General features: G+C 42.2%; 1 pseudogene; it reads right to left on the bottom strand.

Moving 5' to 3' along the window:
- Positions 1 to 1,434: 1,434 nt before the first annotated feature.
- Positions 1,435 to 3,569, bottom strand: LOC132684126 (activated RNA polymerase II transcriptional coactivator p15 pseudogene; annotated as a pseudogene).
- Positions 3,570 to 12,069: the final 8,500 nt, after the last annotated feature.

Below are 12,069 nucleotides of genomic sequence, written 5' to 3'. Positions count from 1 at the left end.
CCAGGTGACGATCAGAATATTAAAGAAGGATGGAAAAGTGAAGGCATATGGGAGGGAGGCGGGCCTTGAGGTCTACCAGAAAAAGCTGATCTTAAACCCCTTAGTTGTATCCGTACCTGGCTCTTCACACATATATTCCTCTTTGGCGCTCCCCTCTCTGCATGAACACTTGTCATGTTGCTGGTCACCGCTTGGCACTTCTGGAAACAGTCACCAGGACAGAATGCAGCTTCCTCTTTCTGTGGTCCGAAGAGGTGTGAGTGAGGGGCCAGTTCCTTGTTTCCTCAATCTCCCTTTGGTAAGAATTGGGGCAACGAAAAGAATGACAATGCCTTTCTCCTTAGTTTAACGGAAAAGTCCTTATGAAATTCAATGCTCATTGTTATACTCTATTTCCTAATTCTTCTCCCCTATTTTTAGGCACCCACCTCTCTCAACAATGCTTCTTTCTCTCCTCTCAAAGCCGGTCTTCGTTCATTCTTTGAAACAGCCCACCCCTTCCGACGGATTGGACTGTATTCCCGGCAGTGTTCTCACAATTCGGAGCCTGTTCTGAACAGTACCTTTCCCAAGAATGAATCTCACCCTTGGTACTACTGACATTTTAGGCTGGGTCGGTTTTGGCTGTGGGGTCCAGTACTGTGCATGTAGGTAGCATCACTGGCTTCTACTCTCCCCTCCGGATGCCAGCAGCATCCCTCCCCCGTCATCCTCCGCCCCCTCGAGTTGTTAAAACCCAAAACGTCCCAGACACTGCTGAATGTTCTCGGGGGGACAGAATTACTTCTCCCTGAGAACTATACACAAATGCCCTGGGGAGTAAGAGCAGTGAAGTCCTCTCATAGTCCGAGTGACCGTGGGGAACTGGGACTAGCCAGGCCCCACACAAACTACAAAGTGGGTGAAAGAACTCACTTCTGGGACTTGTGGATGAGTCACTTTGTTCTCTTAAAGGTGCTGGAGGTTACTGTTGAATCATCAACTCCCAAAGACGAATATTAATTTTCATAGAGTACAGCCTGACATCAAAGTGGAGTATACTTTTTCATCTGCCCTAGAATTTGCAATGCCACGTCGCTTTTTTTTTTTAAATTTTTTTTAACGTTTATTTATTTTTGAGACAGAGAGAGACAGAGCATGAACGGGGGAGGGTCAAAGAGAGAGGGAGACACAGAATCTGAAACAGGCTCCAGGCTCCGAGCTGTCAGCACAGAGCCCGACGCGGGGCTTGAACTCACTGACCACGAGATCACGACCTGAGCCAAAGTCGGCTGGTTAACCGACTGAGCCACCCAGGCGCCCCAAGGCCACATCTCTCTTAATGAGGCATTCCACATTATTACTTTTAATCGACCTACCTTGCTTCCAAATGTATCTTCTTCGGATCATTCCTGGGCAAAATTCCTTTTAATTCCCTTAGATTTGGCCCAAAGAGTCGAAATTACTTGGAAATTTAATCTTGTAGGTTTTTTTTTTTTTTTGATGGTGGTTGTTATTTGGTGTATGGTACATATGTATTTGGCACATGAATTTTAGGTTGTCTTATACACAGTTATTAAAAACTTTTAATTGTAGCCTTTATTTATTTATTTTTTTTTCTGGAAAACGTCATCCTTTAGTATGATGAAGTGTCCTCCATTGTGTTTAAATCTTTTTGGCTTGCATCGTCTGACATCAAGATAACCACCTTTGCATTCTTATTGTTTCATTTGTCTTGTGTATCTTTGTCTGGTCTTATTTATCCTTTCTGAATCACTTCGTTTAAGTGTATCGCTTCTACGTGACTTTTGAGGCATCATAAACCATACCAGAACTTAGTGGCTTAAATCAAGAGCCATTCAGCTCATAATTCTGTTGTTTGGTTGGCGCGTGTCATCTGGGCTGGCTCGGCTAATCTCTGCTGGGCTTGCTCATGTGTTTGAGGTCAGCAAGGGGGCTGGCCGGTGGCTGGATTCTCTGAGATAGCTTTGCTCACACGTCTAACAGCTAGCTGGTTGTCGGCTAGGCCTGGGAGAGTGACTGGGCCATGTGTCTTTCATAATCCAGCAGGCTAAACTGCACACTCAGAAGTCACAGGGTTTCAAGTGTAGCACGACGGGACCAGCCCTGATGGCCGAAGGGTCACTTGCATTCCAACTGCTGATGCCCACTGGCCAAAGCAATTCACAGCAACAACCCAGACTTAAGGGCTGGAGGAAAAGACTCCACGGCTTGATGGGAAAGATTTCGCACACGGCAAAGTCACAGATGAAGGGAGGGTAAGAATTTGTGGCCAATTTTATCATCTATCATATCTAGGTTTTCCTTTGCGAGTCAACATAAAAGTCTTCTCCTTTCAATGGTTGATTTAAACCCAATTGCATTTATGATTGTTATGTTCAATCTCAATTTTGTCACACTTTTCAGTGCTTTACTTGTTAAGTGTATCATTATTTTTACTGTTTTTCCCCATTTGGCCTATTTGCTCTTTTTAATTTTCTTCCTCCTTCCTTCCTTCCTTCCTTCCTTCCTTCCTTCCTTCCTTTTCTTTCTTTTCTTTTCTCTTTTCTTTCTTTCCTTTCTTCCTTCCTTTTCTTTCCTTTTTCTTTCTTTCCTTTTCTTTTCTTCCTTCCTTTTCTTTCCTTTTTCTTTCTTTCTTTCCTTCTTCCTTCCTTCCTTCCTTCCTTCCTCCCTCTCTCTCTCTCTCTCTCTCTTTCTTTGAGAGACAGAATCTTAAGCAGGCTCCACATCCAGCCTGGGACCTGCTGTGGGGCTTGATCTCATACCATGCATGCAATCATGACTTGAGCAGAAATCAACAGTTGGATGCCCAAATGGCTAAGCCACCCAAGTGCCCCTTCTTTTGGTGTTTATGCATATATTTTACCTTATTTATTTATTTTGTATTACTTGATTTTATTTTACACTAGGTAGTGGGCACAAAGCAATCCTCTTAATAAAGTTGACAATTAGCTTCACTCAGAACATTTTTCATAATGCACATTAAAAAAAAAGTATTCATCTAACAAATTGTTCTGCAATCCAAATATACAATAGCTTGGAAAACAACATTTAGAAAACAAAAGCCAATGTAAAAAGACAGATGAAAACAACTAGAGCAGTACAGGTTTTATATGGCTCTGATCTTACAGTTTCCTTGCTGCATCGTCAATGTCAGAAATCTGTTCCTTCAGCTGGCTCCATTGCTCAGGATTTAAAGAAATACCTTTTCTTCCTGGTTTCATTTCACCTTCCGGATCCACCCAATATTCTCTAACATCAATTAGGACTTTCCCTTTAAAGTCTGGAACACTGACATACCTCGTTTTCCCAATCTGAAACTAGTTATCATCTCTGCTGCTGCTCTGCTTAGAGGATGACAGGGCTCTTCACGTCTCACCAGTCTTTGCCTTTACAGGTTTTTCTGGAGTAACTTGCTTTTTCTGCTTTAACTTTCTGTCAACCTCACTGTCAGAATCAGTGCCAGAAAAGCTTGCAGAAACAAGTTCCTTTGGTTTAGGTATCGCCCCGCTCTTGCAGCCGAACAGCCTTCTGCTCACTTGCTTGTAAGTCTCTTTTAGGTAAGCTTTAGATCAGCATGGAGCCCAACGTGGGGGTTTGGGGGTTGAGCTCACGACCCTGAGATCAAGATCTGAGATCACGACCCTGAGATCAAGTGTGTATACACACTTGAAGGTTTACCTTTTTACTAATGCCTTTTTCTTAATTATTTGGTCTCCTTTTTCCTTACTTCCTTCTGCTATTTGGTTTGTCAGGTTTAAATGACATTTGATGGTATCATTTAAATATTTTTTGATTTCCATCACCCACTCACCAATCAGATTACGTATTCTACTTTTCCTTTCTGATATTTGCAATGTACTATGAAATAGGTCCAAAAACTAAGATAGATTAATGGACAGATGGACAGAGGGATGATTAGATAGATGTGTGATAAAGACAGATACATGTCATAATAAGATGTTAATGTTAGAATCTTGTGGTGGATATGTAGGTGTTCTCTTTAAAATTCTATACTGTTTGGGGCGCCTGGGTGGCTCAGTCGGTTGAGCGTCCGACTTCGGCTCAGGTCATGATCTCACAGTCCGTGAGTTCGAGCCCCGCGTTGGGCTCTGTGCTGACAGCTCAGAGCCTGGAGCCTGCACCGGATTCTGTGTCTCCCTCTCTCTCTGACCCTCCCCCATTCATGCTCTGTCTCTGTCTCAAAATAAATAAACATTAAAAAAAATAAATAGGGGCGCCTGGGTGGCTCAGTCGGTTAAGCGTCCGACTTCGGCTCAGGTCACGATCTCACTGTCCGTGGGTTCAAGCCCCGCGTCGGGCACTGTGCTGACTGCTCAGAGCCTGGAGCCTGTTTCAGATTCTGTGTCTCCCTCTCCCTCTGACCCTCCCCTGTTCATGCTCTGTCTCTCTCTGTCTCAAAAATAAATAAACGTTAAAAAAAAATTAAAAAAAAAATAAATAAAATTCTATACTGTTTAAAAATTTAAAAATTAAAGCGTAGGAGTAAAAGAACCTAGGAGCCAGCCTGATGGTGTTTCCATTGGCCAAATCATTTTTTTTTTTCTGTACCAGTAATAATTTATTTTTTTATTTTTTATTTTTTTCAATATATGAAGTTTATTGTCAAATTGGTTTCCATACAACACTCAGTGCTCCTCCCAAAAGGTGCCCTCCTCAATACCCATCACCCACCCTCCCCTCCCTCCCACTCCCCCTCAACCCTCAGTTTGTTCTCAGTTTTTTTTTTTGTTTTTTTTTTTTAACGTTTATTTATTTTTGAGACAGAGAGAGACAGAGCATGAACCGGGGAGGAGCAGAGAGAGAGGGAGACACAGAATTGGAAGCAGGCTCCAGGCTCTGAGCCATCAGCCCAGAGCCCGACACGGGGCTCGAACTCACCAGCTGTGAGATCGTGACCTGAGCTGAAGTCGGACGCTTAACCGACTGAGCCACCCAGGTGCCCCTGTTCTCAGTTTTTAAGAGTCTCTTATACTTTGGCTCTCTCCTACTCTAATCTCCTTTTTCCATTGGCCAAATCTTAAACAAAATACAGTATCAAAATACATAATGATAGGAATAGAATAGATTACAATCTATGAGTCCATGATGATATGAACAAATTTATAACTGAATGAATAAGTAAATAAATGGGAAAAAAAAGAAAACTCTCCTGTAAACTTACTTACAGAATAATGCCAACTAATAAATATGGGAGGAATGAGGGATAAGAAAATTTCCATTTTGCAATCATCATAGCAACAATAGGTTCAGGGAAGAATCATCAAAGCAAGAAAAAAAATCAGTGGAAAAATGTTTAAGGAGGAACAATATATTTATACAGTCTCAAAGTATAGTCCCACAAATTACTTGCTAATTACAAAGAGAAAATGACTTTTCCAGGAAGAAAAATGGTGGACATCACCTTCAAAAATTAGCATTTAGGGGTACCTGGCTGGCTCAGTCGGTAGAGCGTGCAAGTCTTGATCTTGGGGTTGTTAAGTTTGAGCCCCATGTTGGGTGTAGAGATTTCTTACGAATAAAATCTTAAACAAATTAGGGTTTATTACGACTGTAAAATTTGTTAATAGCATACAAAGCTATGCACTATGATGTATTTCCTTACTTGCTCAGTCTTTTTTCTTAGAGTATCACTGCCATTCTTTTCTTCTTCCTGATATACTTTTTTCTGAAAGCTCCATCATATCAGGTATTGTATCTAATCCCACCAATCTTTCTTTCTTTTTTTTTTCTCTTTGGGACCTTCCTTCTGGAGGCCTTCATCCTCCTGCTTCAATCTGGCCTGGCTACTCTTTAGGTCTGTTGCACCACTGCCCTTTTAGGCCTTCCCTTAACTGTTCTCTTCTTATAAGCCATCCTCTGTGAGAGTAGAATCAAGACCTCTGTAAATATATACAATGCATTGATCGATTGGCTGCAGAATGCTCTTGATTTAAATTTTGCTTGGCATACAGTAGGAACTCAGAGATACTTGCTGAATGACTTAGTAGGATCATCCAAACGTTACAAATGCTTTGTATCATGAAGTTTACAGGTTTGTTTTTTAACACATGGTCATAAATATTAAATAAGCAAAGACAAGAGAAATTATGCATACTTTGCGTATATGCATAATTTCCTTACAAGGAACTCAAGTTTGTTTAGTATGAAGAGGTCCCAGTAACACTTACTGATTGCTCTCTGAATCTGAAACAGAGCTAATGAACGCTGCAGGGAACAGACGAGACACACATTCTTGTGTAGCTGTAAAAGCAAATTCACAGCAAAAGTCAGGGTGACGGGGTGATGGTGTTCCTTGCTCAAGTTGAAATGCTTAAACAAAGATTGGATTTTAGTGAAAATAGGAGTCTTGAAACATGCCCTCAGTGTTCAGATACTCATAATTTTCAGCTTTCCCAAAATACTTACTTCTATTCATTTTTTTCAAAATAATTCTGATACTTTATCCTTAGAAGTTACCTTACCCATGTAAAGCGACTCTCGTCTAGGAGAGACACTAGTGGCAAGGGGCAGTAGTTATTTAAATAGCTGTGAATGGTATCAGAGAACTGGCAACTGACGGAAACACGAACAGCAGTATTTGGGATGAGAGAGAGGGCTTACCTAGGGAGTAACTGGAGATAAAAGGTTTAATAGTTTCCCTATTTCTCTTTAAAAATTTTGCTGCTATGTGGACAAAATTTACATACCCATATGTGACACATGAGTAATTTTCTTTTTTTGCATACGTGTTGCATTTTTTGGAAAGTTAAATATGCAAACAGATTAAAGAGACAAATATTCTCTATTACATGTTGCAGAAAAACCAGTGCTCCTGCCCCACGCCATTTTCTGCTTTCCATTCCTTACACAGGAGACGTAAGGTGACATCCTTGCTGCTCTCGATTTCGTCTGTTTGTTTCTACTTCTCTCCTATCCTTGAGGCCCCTGTCCCTTACCTATGCAACACTCTAGAGTGTGGAGTAAGGAAGTAATGACATCTCGCTTACCTTCTGCCCTTTTCCCTCTCACTCTTCCTCTCAGCCCCCAAAGGGCTTCTCTTTCTTGTAGTGCACGAACTTTCCTTACACCAAACCCTTGTCCTATTTACTCTTTCATTCATTCATTGTAAACACTCTCTTTTGTGGCCTTATGGGCTTGGTTTATATCAGCCTCTTTCCTCCCAAACAAAGCTGGACTCCTCCCAAAATAACAAGGGCTTACTTTCAGGCTATTGTCTCAATATGGCCTTCAAAAACTCCTTATTTTGAAATTCAAACCTGTTTTCATTGGGTTTGCTCCTTCCAAAGATGCAAGTATTTCCACTGGTTCAATCGGTGGGCCCACCAGAACTATAGATTATCAGGGAGAAAAATCTACTGATTTAACATCCCCCCAAAACATTACACTGAGGCTACTATACTCTAATAATGCATTTTATGAAGTTTCATCACACAGATGGAATATCGATGTTGCCACTAGCAAGTTCGGAAGCAGTGAAACTCATCCTTGGAATGCATCACCGGTGCTCCTTAACATCCAGCCCTCCCTTCCTTCCTGGGCACCAAGAAGACTATCCTTCCCAGTCCCACTGCATTTTGATGGGGCCAGGTGAGAGGTTCTAGCCAGTGAAATGTGAGTGGAAGTGACGGCTGAGGCAGTGAAAAACTGCTGTGTGATGCCGTAGATTTCCTCTTCCCCTCTGAAAGTGGTGTCTCATGTTGAGATAATTGAGTTACAAGATCAAAGTAGTCTGGATCACTAAGACGCTTCTTGGAGGACAGCGACCCTGGAGAGTTTACGATGTTAAGATACTGAGATTCTGGAATTGTGTTTCAGTGTTTACAAAGCAACTTTATTGATGTGTGAACATGCTTGACAGAATATGAAGAAAAGAAAAAAATAATGAGATACAAAATTGCACACACAGAGACATGAGAATTATCCAAAGAAAATATATGTGCAGAGAAGGAAGTGCAAAGAATTTTGCTTAAAGAAAACATCCAGCTTGTGGAATCGCAGCGTTTTATTTTACATGTGATTCTTCAAATGTGCCAAATTTTCTAGAGAAGGCATGTTATGCTCTGAAGACAGAAAAGAGAAATGTTTTGAAATGACACTAGAAGAGCAGGGGGGAGGAGGAGGAAAAGAAATGGATGAAAGCTGGAAAAGAGGAATGGAGGAGTATACTGGAAAGGGAGAAATTCAGGCCACTTCCCCGAACACTGCATTCACTGCAGGCTCTGTGCCAGGCACAGCACAGGCCCCGTGGCAAACAGAAAATAAGAGTATGAGGACCACCACCACCCCTGGAGCTTTGGTCTGGGGAGAGGCTGGGAAATAGCAGCCTTCCGAGTACCTATGCTGTGTGCCCGAGCCAAAGGGAAATCGGGGGCTGTGGGGAGGTGGGGTGTAGGGAGATGCAGGAAGGCTTCCTGTAGGAGGCAACTTGAGCTGTCTTGAATGAGCTCTAGAAGATCGCCTGGTACAGGGAGGATGATGAGAAGGAGTGAACGAGAGGAGACAGGCATCCCCGAGGAGGCTAGTTGTTGAATTTTGTCACAAGAGACAGTTATGAAATTCGTTATTATCAGAACACAAGCATATGCCATCCTTCCTTGGCCACTGGCCTACTGCTTAATTAATGATTCTTGCCTAACTAACTACGCTGGCTTATTATCAAATTAATGAGGGTACCTCTTATTGAGAAAGGTTGTCATTTTGATAGTAGAAATCTAAATTTTTTTTTTACAAGCCGTGAAACTTTAATTTACTCATTCAAAAATATTTACTGAGTGCCTACCACGTGCCTAGTGCTGGATATAACAGTACTTAAAAAACAAAACAAAACATTTTTGCCCTTACAGAGCTTATATTCTAGTGGGGAAGTCAGACAAATATTAAATCAACAGCAACAAAAATACTTCCTAGTTAGGTAAGTGTTTTGAAGGAAATAAACAATGGCTGAGTTAGACAGTAACAAGGGGGGAGTAATGGGGAGGAGACATTTCAACCTACACATGAAGAAAGTGGGGAGGAAGTTGTAAGTCATATGAGGAAAGACAGATCTTAGTGATTTTGAGAACTGAAATAAGACCAATGTGACCGGGCAGTAATAAATGAGGAACAAGTGGCAACATATGAAGTTGAAGAGATACGCAGAAATAGATCATGCTGTGGTAAGGAGTTTAGATTTTATTCTAAGTTCCATCAGACAGGATCGCCTTATCTTCCCTTGACCAATGCTGCGCAGTTAACTACATCTGTGTTCATTTCCCACCTGCCTCAACAAATGATTTATCCCACATCTTTCTGATGGTTAATCGCCCCCTTCCACCCTCCGTGTTATGGTTGCCCTTTCCTCTCCTCTTTTCATGCACTTTGCTTCTCGGGCTCTTCTGAATCCCCAGTGCATCAGTTCTGTGACCCAACCTATAGGATAATCTATCATCTTCAGTCTTAAAAATACACCTAATCTGATACTATCCTTCCTAATTGATAGCTTCTGACCTATTTCTATTTCTTCGTGTTCCTTTATAGTCCCAGGGTTTTAAAAATCAGCTGACTGCTGATTCCCAAACAAGACCTCTCCCACAAGCTCTAATCCCATATACCCAGTTGCCAATTTATTGACTCCACTTGAACGGCTGGGTACAAACACTCCCGATCCCCTCCCCCATCAGTGGATTATACATCAGTTCTCCTTGTATCAGTAAATGATTCTACTGACCACTCAGAAGTTCAGGCACCAAAACCAGGTGTCATCCTTGATCACTCCCTTCTCTTCACCTTCCTATCCTGTTTATCAGTAAATTCTTCAATTTGTAACTCAAAAACACATCAACTTAGCTCATTCCTGCTAATGTTACCTTTCGTGATCTCGTTTGGATTTCTGAAACCATCTCATGATTTACTTCTCTGCTTTCACCTTGCCTTTCTTTAATGCATTGTCTACATAGCAAAGTGGTTGTTTTATTTTAACCTAGAATCTTTTACTAAAAAGATGAAAATTGTAGGGGCGCCTGGGTGACCTTTGGCTCAGGTCATGATCTCACGGTTTGTGGGTTCTAGCCCCTTATTGGGCTCTGTGCTGACAGCTCGGAGCCAGGAACCTGTTTCTGATTCTGCCTCTTTCTGCCCGTCCCCCATTTGTGCTCTGTCTCTTCCTGCCTCTCAAAAATAAATAAATGTTAAAAAACAATAAATGAAAATTGTGGTAAAATAAACTTTTATAACAAAAGTAGTATGTACGATGGGCAAAACCCATAAATATAGAGAGCTGATGGGGGGGATGGGGAAAATGGGTGAAGGGCCATGGGAGGAGAGGAGACATAGGCTTCCAGTTATGGAATGAATAAGTCACAGGTATAAAAGGTACAGCATACGGGACAGAGTCAACGGTATGATCATCGCACTGTATGGTGACAAGCTAGCGACACTTGTGGTGAGCACAGCATAATTTGCAGACTTGTCAAAATCACTATATTGTACACCTGAAACGAATGTAACATTGTGTGTAAGCTATACTCCAATATAAAAATTAATTTAAAAAACTTCGCAAAACTCAACCATTATAAAAAAAGGTACACAATAAAGAAAACAAAAATATACATTTCTACTTCTAAAGATTAAACTGCTAAAACCTTCCAGCATAATCCTAGATATTTTTTGTAGTACACAAATACACATATATGCATTTTGTAACCAAAGTGAGATACCGTAACATACATACTGTTCCGTGACTTGCTCTTTTCAGTTAATAATCTCCATCTTTCCATGGCAATACATTTGCATCTTATATTCAGTCCCTCGATATCGAAATTTCTTCAACCGTCCTGAAAATGCATTTTGTAGGGAGCCTCTTCGTACTAGGATTCAATCTGCTCTTATGTACCCTAAATTTTTTTGTTTTTTCATACAGCAGTGGCTTTTTTCATAACGATCCATCGTTGAAGAGATGGAGCCGGTTGTCCTGCAGAATATTCCACCTCTTGGATGTTTGGTTACTTCCTATGGATCATTTCGTTTGCTCCCGTATCCCCTGTATTTCTAATAAGCTGTTTGTTAGGTGCAAAGGCTTGATAGACTCAAGTTACACATTTTTGCCTGGAATATATCATAGATGATATTGTATACTTCATGCTACATCCCATCAAGAGATACGACATCAGATTGATGCACAGGGTGGCCTTTTTAAAACGTAAACTGTATCATGTCGATACCGCCTAAATCCCACTTATGGCTTCCTTGGCATTTATTCTATAATACAAATTCTGTAACTTGGCCTACAAGGTTCTGAATGACTGATGCTTGCTTACTCTTCTAACTTTATTTTATCCCATTCCCTGTGTGGTTTTTAAGTTTTTGCCACCGTTTACTTCAACTTCCCGAACAAGGGAAGTGTTTGCTTCCTGGGTACTTGGCACTTGCAACCCCATCGGTCTGCGAGATTCTCCTTTGCCACTCTTCCCCTCTTCTAATGTCAAGCATCATCTCAAAGTGCAGGTCGTTTTCAGCTGACCCCAGAGAAGCCTACTCTGATCGTCTTGTTTAAATGAGGTTCTTCCAAGGGACCCTAACACCCTACGCTCCGAGCACCCTGTTTTTCCTACCATACTCTGGACACTTTGTACACCTTAGTTTCTGTGTCCTTACCTGCCTGTAAGTTGCATTGCACCGTGGCAGGGACCTTGCCTATAAGGCTCACTGTGCCCTCAGTCCTGGTGTATAGCGATGCGTGGCGTGAACTACCATAGGTCACAACAACCCCGAGGCTGCAACGTCTCGGACAGGTCGCCGCAAACTCTCGTAGGGGCCAGTAACAACACTTCACCGACAAGTTGCTCGAGTGGAGGCATCGTGGCTTTTCCGTGAAGGCGCCGCAAGCAGCGCGCTGGAAGGAGAGGCTTCCGCTTGCGAAAGAAAAATCCAGCCCCCCGCGGAGACGCCCCCGTCCCGGGCCCGCGGCTCCGCGGCTCCGCGGCCCCGCCCGCCTCACGTGACTGCGGGCGGCGCGCCCCACTGCGCCTGCGCGGGAGCTCCCGGAAGTGGCCGGACCCACAGCTCGGG

This window comes from Panthera onca, chromosome C2, assembly GCF_046562875.1.
Source record: "Panthera onca isolate mPanOnc1 chromosome C2, mPanOnc1 haplotype 2, whole genome shotgun sequence".
Lineage (NCBI taxonomy): Eukaryota > Metazoa > Chordata > Mammalia > Carnivora > Felidae > Panthera > Panthera onca.
This window is presented reverse-complemented; position numbering and strand designations above follow the sequence as displayed.